The sequence below is a fragment of the Notolepis coatsorum genome, assembly GCF_963971535.1.
Source record: "Notolepis coatsorum genome assembly, chromosome: 5".
Taxonomy (NCBI): Eukaryota; Metazoa; Chordata; class Actinopteri; order Aulopiformes; family Paralepididae; genus Notolepis; species Notolepis coatsorum.
Window position 1 is genome coordinate 7075787 of NC_140169.1, and position 14658 is coordinate 7090444.

The following is a 14658-nucleotide window of genomic DNA, read 5'->3' on the forward strand; positions in this document are numbered from 1 at the left end:
GTTGAGTGGGGCTGAAGAGGCTAGCAGTCATGGCTCCTGTGACGTAGCTGATGTGGACGAAGATCAGTCTGATATAGAGACAGTGTCGGTGGTTGATGCAAGTAGTGCCCAGTCCTCCAGACCAGTGTCTACAGTTGACACATCAGACACAGTGCCAAGGGCCCCGACCGTTATTCCGGTAGTCATTCCGGCTATTGTAGAACGGGACCGAGACTGCCGTGCACCTACACTGAGGGGCACAGAGGGTGTAGTCAGGACACGGGCTGGCAGGGTGGTTAGAAGAGTCAACCGTTTGATAGAGACGATGGTTCAGAGGCCGTTCGGTTGGTAGGAGTTCCCAGTCTCTTCTAACTCTGTCCTAGGCTTTCTGTGCTATCTCTTTCAGTTTTTTTTGTTTTATTGATTTTTATTTTATCTTGCACTGTGACACTGTAAGTGGCGTATTTACCACATGTGCTCACAGATGAGGTATGGGATTCGAGTAGGCCGGGTGGTTTGGTGTACAAGGCACCGAGTGATTCTAGGAGAAACATAGGACCGATCATCTTTTTGTTTTCTCTGAACCTGTGTGACAGGTAACTTCTAGTTGATTTTGAAGATGTGTATCTTCAGGTAAACCCGTGCCGGTTCTGACGTAGTGTTGGAGGTCCCAGTTAGTGTGTCCTGTAGGTTCGGGATTTTAGCGGAATTCAGGGGGGGGGGGGAGTATGTAGCAGGTATATATTGAATATACTTAGGCCTGTCACGATAACACATTTTGCTGGGCGATTAATTGTCCCAGAAATTATTGCGATAAGTGATATTATTGCGGTTTTGAGAGAAATAATTTTTTTGAGAAATGTATTTCCCAAAAGTTTTCAATCAACTTTTTTTTTTTTACTAATATAATGATAATAGCATAATAATGCAAGGAAACCGTTTCAAAGTGCAATAACCCTTTATTTAACATTGGAAGACATTTTAAATATCCTAAATTACTACCTAACCAATCAGATATGAGGTAGCGTCAGAAGCAGAGTAACCTCGTTCCCAGTTTTATCTCCGTGAGAGCAATGATAAAACGAGCAGAGCAATGTGTGTGGACAAGAGGCGGGTTGCTACGTTTACTGTAGGAAGGGGCTTTTAGACCCATGTTTTTATTTTTTGCTTCGAAAAGAGGGACGTGGGACATTAGGTAAAATGGCTGTGCAGTATACAACCAAAAGCGGGACACCTGGTCACCCTAATTGTGGCTCGCGTTTGTTTACTGTGGCTCGCGGATTATGTGATGGGCAAGCTACTTGGAAAATGTAGTAAGCTACACTACCAGTTACTCTCGATTAAAATATAGCTCAACAATAATCAAATAAACACAAATATATACTATCTCTATTGGAATGGAGACTTTTCAGCACAGGATAAACTAGGGATGGGCAAAAAAAAACAGATCGATTGATCACATGATGTACTTGAGTACTCGTGGAGGAAAACGCTGTACAAAATAAACGTCTTTTCCGGTGTTTTAGACTTTGCTCTTTTATTTTGAAACCCACCGACCGGAAGTATTGTTGTTATTATCCTAGCAGAACCTATGAGCGGACAACTTGTGTCGTCCGGTTCTGTGTTTTTGAGCTAATGATAAAACAAATGTTGAGATTGTTGGTGAACAACTAACTTTAGGTTAGTTTTAACGTTAGCTACTAACGTTAGATGCAGCTACTACAGGCAATCAACGATGAGGAGGAAGTGTCATAGCATCAACGCTAGATCTTTAATCTTTATTTAGCAGTCCAGTTTCTCCGGGCAGTAGCGTATAGCGTTTGTTCACGCTACATAACTACTTGGGTCTAAAAATAGCTACACTACAAAGAACGCTACTTGGTTCAAAAGGAGCGACGCTACCATCACGCTACTGAGAAATGTAGTTAAGCTATGTAGCGTTGCTACTGCCCAACATACGCATGGTGCTCACAGGAGCTCCCGTGCTGTACTCTGTAGTAACGTCAGCGGCCCGCCTCCCCACACGGAGAGGTACTGGTTCCCGCCTCATTAAAACAAACACGCAAATAGCAATTAATTGCGCCCGTCAAAATCATTGCATTCATTTTCATTATTGCGCGATAAATTGATTTATTGCTTATTGCAACAGGCCTAAATATACTAATATGTATTCCACAAAGAATCCCTCCCTAACATTTTATTTTAATTTGTTTATTATTATCTTTTACTCTCATAGTCTTTTATTTTGAAACAGTCGTCACTTCCTCCCGAAGTGACGTATTTACTTTGGTACGTGCCTCTCCCGTTCAGTCTGGCCTGAACGAGGAAGAAGGTGAGAGCTGTTCCGTGTCCCTAAACATTTCCTTGGTTTAAAAGAATGTATTAATGGTTTACATTGTGTAAATAAGTTGCCGGGCAATGAACCGGAGTTGTATATAGTGGTAACTGCGTTAATGATGAACAATTCTGCACTTTTTGTAATGTGGTTTAGCTGTGGTGGCGAACTCTTGTATGACACATGCTGACTGAGTTTGTGGTAATGGCTGAGCAATGCGTTGTAGGCCTCGTTCTGACAGCGTGACATGTTTTCCCCCATTGCAGCCTATGCAAGCTGTTGACGCCATCTGCTGGCCAAGTGTGTTGATATGTGCCTGTTTGGATGTTTTCAACAGGTAATTGGAGATATCTTATTGGTTAATTTGTATTATTTCATTGTGTATTTTATTTTAATGTGATATTTCAATGTATGATTCAAAATGTGCAGTCTGGCCTGAACGAGGAAGAAGCCTATGCAAGCTGTTGACGCCATCTGCTGGCCAAGTGTGTTGATATGTGCCTGTTTGGATGTTTTCAACAGAATTAAATGCTGAAATGGATCACGGCCTGTCTCTTCACTTCCCATACACGACGACATTAAAGAGGGTGGCCTTAGACCAGTTACATGTAGGCCTATGTAATGTTAATGGCTATGTTTTTAAAGTCGTAATGAAGATTGATTTATATTGTGCGTGCCATTTTTACACAAACTGACTAGCACCTGGCTGCAGTGCTGCTGCTGCTGCCTGCAGCCAGTGCAGAACACCGGCTCCGCCAAATGAATTTTTTTATTTGCGCATCATCTGAACCGTACGATACACAGACGCTCCATTACCGGATAAATATATATATATAATTAGTAAACTGTCGGGAGCATTAAGTGCCCCCCTTAACTGATTTTCGAGGGCATTTTGTCCATTTTCAAGGGCATTATGCCCCAAGCCCCCGTTAATTTCGAACCCTGGGCGATGCAATAACGAGCGTGACAGGTCCTTCAGTTACTTCCTACTTTATTCATTCACAAAATCAACCTGTACACACACCTATCACTCTCCTATATCTCCTCCCCTGTGACCCTTCAACTCTGGACTGAGAGACTCCCTCAATGTGACACCACACATGCCCCCCCCGAACACCCAGAGTAGACATACCCTGCAACCCCAACCCATACAAAACCCCCCAAAGTACTCAGCCCCTCGTAGGAGGCCTGACTACCCGACCACAACGACTGCGCTTAACAGTCAGGGGAGAAGGGGGAAGGGCACGAGCCGGCGGCCGTCCGCGCCGGTGGCGAGGCTGGACTGGGGGAGAGTCCAGGGCTGCTGCCGGGGTAGAGGCAGACACGGGCGGCAAGCTAGCGGCAGGAGTGGGGTTGGGTGGACGGCCACGCCGTCGGGGCTGAGCCAGCTCCAACGGCCCGTCCGGGGCCACGTGTGCAGGCTTCAAACGGTCCACCGATATCCGCTACTGAAGCCCCCCTCTGTCCACCATAAAGCTCTTGGGTCCCGCTTCCAGGATCCGGAAGGGCCCATCGTACGGAGCCTGGAGTGGAGAACGGTGGGCATCGCGGCGGATGAACACGTACAGGGCTGACATCAAGTCCTTGGGGATGTAGGACAGGGGAAGACAGTGATGTGCGGGCACAGGAGCGAAAGTGCTGACGGCGTCTCGGATGGCCAAGCGATGAGTCGCAGCTGACCAGGGGGCTGTGGCACCTGGGAGGAACTCCCCAGGGACTCTTAGCGGCTGACCCAACACAAGGTCAGCCGAAGATGACTGCAGATCCTCCTTTGGGGCCGAGCGCAGGCCTAGCATGACCCACGGCAAACGGTCGACCCAATTACTGTCCGTAAGAGCCGCCCGGAGAGCAGCCTTCATAGTGCGGTGGAAACTATCACAGAGACCATTTGCCTGCGGGTTGTATGCCACGGTTAGGGATGGGAATAGAAAACCGGTTCCCATTGGGAGCCGGTTCCTAATTATCCGATTCCTGGAATCGCATGCCTCCATGACTATCGATTCCCTTATCGCTGCCAGGTTTTTCCTACAGTTGTGCATAACGTTATCGCCACGCATGTAGCCATGGCAGACTATTTGATTCCTTAAGGGCTCGAAATTGCCTGGGTTTTGGTCATATGCTCCCGAAATGCTCCCGCTGTTTGGCTAGTGAAAACTACTCCAATGTTTTAGAACCTAGTCATTGATTTAGTTCAGGGTAAGCTAAGATTAGCCGTGGAGCTAGCGCTAGCTAACGCGAGCTAACGCTAGCTAATCAAGCTCACAGAGAGAGATAAACAGCTGACAGCAGGTAGTACAGGTAAAAATACAATAAAAAAGGGGGTGGGGCTAGGCGGGCTTTGTGACTGGTCTCACATAACTTAAGGACATCATTTTGTACCAATCTGCAGAAAGTTTCAACTGAGGGAGGGTTGAGATGGGGAGTAAACAGGCTACAGGGTTTAAATACTTTTCTTTTAGAGGTGTCTCGACCTGCAACATTAGTCCTACAGACTTACTAGTTACCATAGATGTAGTCAGTCTTTACCCCAGCATTCCACATACTGATGCGCTTGACGCTCTGAGTTTTTATTTAAACTCAAGGGAAGTATTACTCCCCCCTACAGAAGCGCTAGTTAGTTTACCCAACCTAGTTCTAACTAGAAATTATTTTAGATTCCAAGATAAATACTATTTGCAAAACAGAGGCCTCAGCATGGGCTCTCCAGCCGCTGTGAACCTAGCCAATCTTTATATGTCCAAATATGAAGTAGATCATATCTTTAATAATAACCCGTTTGAGAAATGTGTCAAATCTTATATGCGCTATATTGACGATCTGTTTTTTATTTGGTCTGGTTCATCATCTGAGCTTTTTGCCTTCCTTGAGTACCTGAACTCCTGTAGAAGAACGATAAAGTTTACATTGAAGTTTGATATGCATAATTTACCCTTCCTCGATGTTCTGATCAAGAAAGCCCCTGATGGCATCTCATTACACACAGAGGTTTTTAAAAAGGAGACAGACCGTAACTCGTTCTTGCATTATTCCAGTTATCACACCCCAGCCTTGAAGAACAGTCTTCCTTATAGCCAAATACTTCGTTATAAGAGAATATGTGATACTGACAATACATTTATTGCACAAGCAAAGGTTCTCCGTGGCAGTTTCCACGAGAGAGGCTACAGTGCCGATTTGACACTCAAAGCCCTGAATAAAACCAAACATATCGATAGGGCCACGTTGTTCACCCCCAGAAAGAAAGAAGATAAAACAGACAAAGTATCTTTTGTGTCTACTTACAGCCCTATCACGAGAGACACACGGAGTATTGTCAATAAACATTGGCATATTCTGCAGACCGACCCTCTTATAGGGACAGCGTTTCAGCATTCACCTAACTATTTTTACAAGAGACAAGCGAATTTATCTAATCTCCTAGTCAAAACTGATTTGCCCTTAAAGAAACCTTCTCATTTTATGTCCAATATCCCAGATGGGAATTTTCCCTGCCAATCCTGTGTACAGTGCCAGGGTATGATTAAAGATACATTTTTCGCACATCCTAAAACGGGGAAAAATATCCCAGTCAAAGGACGGATTACGTGTAATTCGTCCAATCTGGTGTATTTGCTAAAATGTCCTTGTAATTTTTCTTATGTGGGCAAAACAACGAGAGCCTTTAAATCAAGAATAAGTGAACACAAATGTGCTGTGAGAAATTCAGATGTCAAGTCGTCGGTAGCTCGACATTTCTCTAAGTGTAAACATACCGTCAACGATCTCAAATATATGGGACTAGAGTTAGTACTCAGGCCAGCGCGAGGTGGAGACAGACACAAACTGCTGCTGCAACGTGAATGTTATTATATCCACCTGTTCAATTGCATCGAACCTAGAGGAATGAATGAAGAGAACGTTTTAACCTGTTTCCTCTAACCTCCTTACTCCTACAGTGTTATTTCTGGTTTTATTAAAGTTGTTGTTTGTTGCTAAACTAGAGGCATGCTTCACAAAGATGCCCAATGTATAATTTGAAACGAATTAATTAAATACGTAAAGTGGCTCAATTAGCCCTATAAATTAATGGGCATGTTATATGTTATCAGTTTCTGGTAATTTTGTTTTGTTTTGTATTGTATGGTTTATAATATAGATTGGTGTTAGATATAGATATATCTATATGTACAGATACAGCTGGGAAAAGTCCAGGAACAGCTGTTTGCCTGCTGTTATGACGTCGCTTGGCATGGTTAATGTTAACAATGACCAGCGGGGGCGCTCTCATACAGCTGGTGACAACTGCCCGACGCGCCGGCTTTTGTTCATTCATTGGAGGAGCTCCGCGCTGGACTAAGCTCGAGTTCCATTCAATTCCATTACAGCTGGTGACTTCATTCATAGGATGCTACAACGTCCTACAGTATGTCTACAGACTGCATGAATGAATGTTGCTGAATTAAAGAATGAATAAGTTAAACGTGTCAATTCAGCAGTCAAAGTGTATAATATTAAAACGTGTCAAATCTAACTTCATTAGATGGCCGACGTACGGCTCTCTTGTCCATTCATTTCATCAAAAGAAAGCGTTAGTGTAATGCTTCTTGGTAACAATAAGTTTGTGTACGCAATGTTGCTGAATAAAATAATGAAACCGTTAAGACCTGTCGAATTAGCAGTGGAGGTGCCAGGTGGGCTCTATTTATAATGATATATTTTGTCTAGTACCGTGGTCTAGTGGTTTATCCCCATTCCTTTCAAGCCGACGCCCGGGGTTTGATTCCCAGCCCTTTCTAATATTTATATTTTTTTTTATTATTTATAAAATTAAATTGCCCGCAACGATGTGCATAATACAATAGTAATAATATATAATAAGAATCCAACCAATAGAGCGACATTGTGCAATAAACAAGTAAACAAAGTAGGGCATATCGGCATTTGTACATGAGTTAAGAGTGTTCTCACGGCGCGTCATCAAACCGGAAGTCGGCCTACTTGGCGATAAACTTGGATGTAAACAACGCGTGATTGCATCGAACTAGCAACTCTTCAAGTTCATTTTTGCTCAAAATGGTCAATTATTGCCGTGTTCTTGGCTGTACTAATAGGTCGGATAGGGAAAAGCATTTGGAGTTCTTCAGATTGCCAATTGTCATCACAAATCAAGGAGAAGAGGGCAAACAATTGTCTCAGGAAAGGAGACGTTTGTGGTTGGCCAAACTGAACCAGGATTTCCATGGCAAGACTCTTGTCAACATTCGAGTTTGTTCTGCGCATTTCTTGTCAGGTAATGTGAAATATATTCTTGGCTGGATATGATTGTTATCTCATTTCATAACCTACTACAGTAGTAGTGTAAGACTCAGTTTACGTTATGGTAACGTTACGTCAGGTAACGTTATGTGAAATATTAATAACAGCAACTATCATTTTACAGTGGAATAGTATGATGCTGGATATGATTGTTATCTCATTTCATAACCTACTACAGTAGTAGTGTAAGACTCAGTTTACGTTATGGTAACGTTACGTCAGGTAACGTTATGTGAAATATTAATAACAGCAACTATCATTTTACAGTGGAATAGTATGAGGCTGGATATGATTCTTATCTCATTTCATAACCTACTACAGTGTAAGACTCCGTTTCTGTAAATGTTCCTAAAATGTAGTGTCAAAACAAAGTGTTTCTTGTCAGGTAACGTTATGTGAAATATTAATAACAGCAACTATCATTTTACAGTGGAATAGTATGAGGCTGGATATGATTCTTATCTCATTTCATAACCTACTACAGTGTAAGACTCCGTTTCTGTAAATGTTCCTAAAATGTAGTGTCAAAACAAAGTGTTTCTTGTCAGGTAACGTTATGTGAAATATTAATAACAGCGACTATCATTTTACAGTGGAATAGTATGAGGCTGGATATGATTCTTATCTCATTTCATAACCTACTACAGTAGTAGTGTAAGACTCAGTTTACGTTATGGTAACGTTACGTCAGGTAACGTTATGTGAAATATTAATAACAGCAACTATCATTTTACAGTGGAATAGTATGAGGCTGGATATGATTCTTATCTCATTTCATAACCTACTACAGTGTAAGACTCCGTTTCTGTAAATGTTCCTAAAATGTAGTGTCAAAACAAAGTGTTTCTTGTCAGGTAACGTTATGTGAAATATTAATAACAGCGACTATCATTTTACAGTGGAATAGTATGAGGCTGGATATGATTCTTATCTCATTTCATAACCTACTACAGTAGTAGTGTAAGACTCAGTTTACGTTATGGTAACGTTACGTCAGGTAACGTTATGTGAAATATTAATAACAGCAACTATCATTTTACAGTGGAATAGTATGAGGCTGGATATGATTCTTATCTCATTTCATAACCTACTACAGTGTAAGACTCCGTTTCTGTAAATGTTCCTAAAATGTAGTGTCAAAACAAAGTGTTTCTTGTCAGGTAACGTTATGTGAAATATTAATAACAGCGACTATCATTTTACAGTGGAATAGTATGAGGCTGGATATGATTCTTATCTCATTTCATAACCTACTACAGTGTAAGACTCCGTTTCTGTAAATGTTCCTAAAATGTAGTGTCAAAACAAAGTGTTTCTTGTCAGGTAACGTTATGTGAAATATTAATAACAGCGACTATCATTTTACAGTGGAATAGTATGAGGCTGGATATGATTCTTATCTCATTTCATAACCTACTACAGTAGTAGTGTAAGACTCAGTTTACGTTATGGTAACGTTACGTCAGGTAACGTTATGTGAAATATTAATAACAGCAACTATCATTTTACAGTGGAATAGTATGAGGCTGGATATGATTCTTATCTCATTTCATAACCTACTACAGTGTAAGACTCCGTTTCTGTAAATGTTCCTAAAATGTAGTGTCAAAACAAAGTGTTTCTTGTCAGGTAACGTTATGTGAAATATTAATAACAGCGACTATCATTTTACAGTGGAATAGTATGAGGCTGGATATGATTCTTATCTCATTTCATAACCTACTACAGTAGTAGTGTAAGACTCAGTTTACGTTATGGTAACGTTACGTCAGGTAACGTTATGTGAAATATTAATAACAGCAACTATCATTTTACAGTGGAATAGTATGAGGCTGGATATGATTCTTATCTCATTTCATAACCTACTACAGTGTAAGACTCCGTTTCTGTAAATGTTCCTAAAATGTAGTGTCAAAACAAAGTGTTTCTTGTCAGGTAACGTTATGTGAAATATTAATAACAGCGACTATCATTTTACAGTGGAATAGTATGAGGCTGGATATGATTCTTATCTCATTTCATAACCTACTACAGTGTAAGACTCCGTTTCTGTAAATGTTCCTAAAATGTAGTGTCAAAACAAAGTGTTTCTTGTCAGGTAACGTTATGTGAAATATTAATAACAGCGACTATCATTTTACAGTGGAATAGTATGAGGCTGGATATGATTCTTATCTCATTTCATAACCTACTACAGTGTAAGACTCCGTTTCTGTAAATGTTCCTAAAATGTAGTGTCAAAACAAAGTGTTTCTTGTCAGGTAACGTTATGTGAAATATTAATAACAGCGACTATCATTTTACAGTGGAATAGTATGAGGCTGGATATGATTCTTATCTCATTTCATAACCTACTACAGTAGTAGTGTAAGACTCAGTTTACGTTATGGTAACGTTACGTCAGGTAACGTTATGTGAAATATTAATAACAGCGACTATCATTTTACAGTGGAATAGTATGAGGCTGGATATGATTCTTATCTCATTTCATAACCTACTACAGTGTAAGACTCCGTTTCTGTAAATGTTCCTAAAATGTAGCGTCTAAAGTGTGCTATATTTTTCATTATTGTATTCCAGGTAAAAAGTGTCACCTGTACAAGAAAGATGACCCAGATTGGGTGCCATCTGTAAATATGACCGGAAAGCAACAGCCTTCTTCTCTGCAACCACCTAAAGAAACACAATACCAACGGCGTGTGAATCGTACCCAGCAGAAACTGAAGGTGGATGCTGCCCATGCCTTGCTTCTTATGGACATACCAGCTGCTGCTGATGATTCTGCTGCAAGTGATAATGTGTGCAGTATAGGTACTCAAACTGATATGACTGGTGATTTTATTTATTCTATGACCAATGAAGTTATAAATCTGAGAGCGGAAAACCTTCAGTTGCGTTCTGATGTGAAACAGTTGTCCTCTACCTATGACCAAAGTGCATTTGTGGGTAAAGATGAGAAGGTTTTATTTTTCACTGGTCTACCTACATTCCAGATTTTGTTAGCACTCTATGCATACCTTAGTCCCCACCTTCCTGTGAAGAAGTCGCTTAATCCATTCAAGATGCTGATGCTGACATTGATGCGACTAAGGCTTAATGTTTCTACAACCTTCCTATGTTATGCATTCAATGTGTCAATATCCACTGCTTCTAGGGTATTTACTTATTGTATTTTGCACAATCACAATGTTGAGTTTTTTTGTGGAGGACATCTTCAGTTTTGCAGGATTTTGAGAAAGCATGGCACTTGAGACAAAACACACTATATCCTATATAATTGTATTTTAATTCCTCTTGTTTCTTTATATACATTGCGTACAGCTTGTTATATTACATTTTATTGTATTTTCTTGTTCTTGTGGCCATCTTGGTCGACAGGTCATTTGTCAAGTAATTGGTCAAACGTTTCACACCGAAACGTCATGATATGATTTCAGGCTGCCAATAAATTTGGAAAAACCTGGAGTGCGTGCCTGGACATTGTTTTTCCCTATTTTTATGTGTGGTACAATACACCATTCCCATCAGAACACTTGAATAACAGAAGAGACAGTTTTGTATGTAACGTGTTTAATAATTGTTTAATAATTTTGTCACAGGAGAGATTAGCCTCTAGGATGAAACCCAGGTAGGTAATTTCATCTTTCCTTGTGACAATATTGTCACCCACTGTAACTGAGAAGTTACAAGTTGTCGAACAGAACTTGTAAGTCGCTTTGGATAAAAGTGTCAGCTATTTTCTTTTCTATTTTTTTTTTTATATCCTTTATTTATCCAGGAATGTCCCATTGAGATACAATATATCTTCTTCCAGGGAGTCCTGACCAACACGGCACACAACACGTTTCAACATAAAAACAAGGGCATTAAACAAAAAACATACAAATCAAATATGTGATAGTGGCTTAGCCACACATTTTGCAGAGATTTGTAGCAGTGTTCCATTCAGATTATCAACACCGCAAGGTTTATCTGGTTTAAGTGATAGGAGGAGCTTTTCAATATCATTTGGACTTGTGCATTTAAATTTAAATCGGCATTTCTTGTCATACATTATATGTTTTTTAATTACAGAGTCTGACAGCTTACCACTCATTGGCAACATTTGATTTATAATTGTGTTTACCTTGGAAACAAAGTAATTGTTGAAATGAGTTGCAATGTCAAATGGTTCATTCAATGTTTTCCATAGTCTCTTACTATCCCCTTTACACTCCTCCAATCTGGTTTGATAATAATGTTTTTTCTTCTGTAATTGTATTCATTTATAAATGTATAACTGTTGATTGATATGCACTGTCCCTGATCAAATAAACTGAGTAAACTCAAACGAAACTATTGTTTTATTGCACAATCGTAGCGGGCATTGTAACGTTTGGGGTTTTGCGAGAGAACCAGTGTTGCAGTGAAAGATTAAACAAGTGAGAGAGACAGATGGACAGAATGAATTAATGAAAACGTTATTTAACTGATTGCAGAATGGGTACAATACAGTATGGCTCAATACACACAAAATGTTTAAGGGGATGCAGAGCAGAGAAAGACTAGCCTGTGAAGGTGTCACATTGGATTGGCAACCCCCCACACACACCATTGAAATGCTAATTGTTGGGGGACCCTGATGTAAACAAGACGAAAGTATTTCTCAGGTCTGCACCCCCTTAACAATTGTATGTATTGAGCTGGACAAAGCTCATTGAGCTGAGTAATATTATTGGCAAAACTTAGCCTGAAGTATATAATTAGGTTGCTGTATATAAAAAAAAAAAATTATAATAATTGTTCTTGTTACTGACTCGTGTCAATCTTCCATGTTTTCGCTATAGTGTGTAGACCTTGCTACACATGTATTTCGTTCATATTGTTTATGGACAATGAGATGGGAGTGGAACTTTGTACATGCCCTTTGGGCTTCGTTCCCTCCTAGCACTGTTTTTTTAAATAATGTGCTAAATAAATAAAATAAACTAAACATATGAAGCTAAATACTCTGCTCTCACATTGTAGCTTCCTGGGGGTTTGTTCAGAGGAGGCTGAACTCACATTTCGCCGTGAACTCAGCTGTAACATTATTACTGACTGTGGATCGCTCGTGCTATCGCGCAACGTGATTGGTTGTTTCAAAACAAAGTGGGTCTGGGAAATGAAGTGTGGATTTGCGCAAAATGAATTAATATATATACATTTAATAACGTTAATTTTTAATCGTTGGGCATGGGGGGAGGTATCAAGTCTTTTCAAGTCAAGTGAAGTTGCGTAGCAACAACAGACAATAAGTTGACTCAGAATAACTCATGTACAAATGCCGATATGCCCTACTTTGTTTACTTGTTTATTGCACAATGTCGCTCTATTGGTTGGATTCTTATTATATATTATTACTATTGTATTATGCACATCGTTGCGGGCAATTTAATTTTATAAATAATAAAAAAAAATATAAATATTAGAAAGGCCTGGGAATCAAACCCCGGGCGTCGGCTTGAAAGGAATGGGGATAAACCACTAGACCACGGTACTAGACAAAATATATCATTATAAATAGAGCCCACCTAGCTATCTACACAAAATATATACATTGACTGCTCCATTCGACAGGTTTTAACTGGTTAATTATTTTATTCAGCAACATTGCTTTAGACATGGTATGGTATTTATTTTAGACAACAAAACATACAGATCGTTATACAGTATACTGTGTAGGACGTTGTAGCGTCCGTCTAATGACTTTGCGCCTCCTGGCGGCATAAAATAGAACAGCAGCCTGGGTTCCTAATTCATTTCCACGACGTGATATAACCGTGCTCACGTCGCGGCAAAGCGCCCAGGAAAACTAAAAGCTTCATCTGTATAATGATTGGACTCTATTTTGATAGGTCATTCATTTGGTCATATTGCACAGGCACACCTGCATTGTGATGTAATTTCCTGCCGTGTCACGTCATGTAATTACCTGCCAGGTGTATTTAACTATCACCTTGATTGTATTTCCAGTGCTAGCCATTTCACTGAAGAAGGACATTGTCCGAAACATGTCTGCTTTTTATTCAGGCTGCCATTAAAAAAACATTGAACCTGTGAGTGCTGGTCCGGCTACCCTGCTTTTTGATATACTTCACTTGTATACCCAAATTCATTTGAATTGAAGAAATTAGCTTTTTGCATCAAATATTGATATGCGATTAAAATGTGATTCATTTAGATTAATTAACTATAAAGTCTCGAATTAATTCGATTAAAATTGTTAATCGAGTCCCACCACTAATAATATTTTATAATAATTTATAATCTCCTTTGGTTCATTACAATTTACTCAAGCATAGTAACAGACACAATATTTCTGACACGGGGAATACATTCCCTGAGGTCCCTAGATGTTCCTAGATACCAAGAACATGCAAATGGACCTTGTAGAAGTGGAGCAATCTTCCATTTACTTGGGTATGTACTTTTAGGCAAATCTTCTGAAAATATGGCTAGGGGTTAAGAGGTTAAAGGATAACTCCACTTTTTTTTTTAAATTAGCTTATTTAACATCTTCCCTGGAGTTAGACAAGAAGATGCATACCTTTTTTGTCTCTGTGCGTGCATTTTAGCTTTGGGAATAGACGCTCCGTTAGCATAGCTTAGCTTCATCACTGGAAGTGGGGGAGGACAGTAGCCTTACAGTGCCTTACAGTGTATTGCAAGGTCTGACATTGACCAAACTTGATATGCATGACCTTGGTGGGCTCTAGGTCAACTCCTGAAAAGGGGGTCAATGTCAGACCTTGCAATCAAAAGTTAGGGGCACACTGAAATTATGGCAAGGGTTATTAGCCCCCTAACTTTTGATTGCAAAGTCTGACATTGACCCCCTTTTCAGGAGTTGACCTAGAGCCCACCAAGGTCATGCATATCAAGTTTGGTCAATGTCAGACCTTGCAATACACTGTAAGGCACTGTAAGGCTACTGTCCTCCCCCACTTCCAGTGATGAAGCTAAGCTATGCTAACGGAGCGTCTATTCCCAAAGCTAAAATGCACGCACAGAGACAAAAAAGGTATGCA

At 40.1% G+C, this 14658-nt stretch overlaps 1 protein-coding gene across 1 annotated transcript in view; it reads right to left on the bottom strand.

Moving 5' to 3' along the window:
• The window catches only part of LOC311229310 (actin-related protein 3), a 100599-nt gene that overhangs the window by 65598 nt on the left and 20343 nt on the right, over positions 1–14658 (bottom strand). The gene's annotated exons all lie outside the window — the stretch shown is intronic.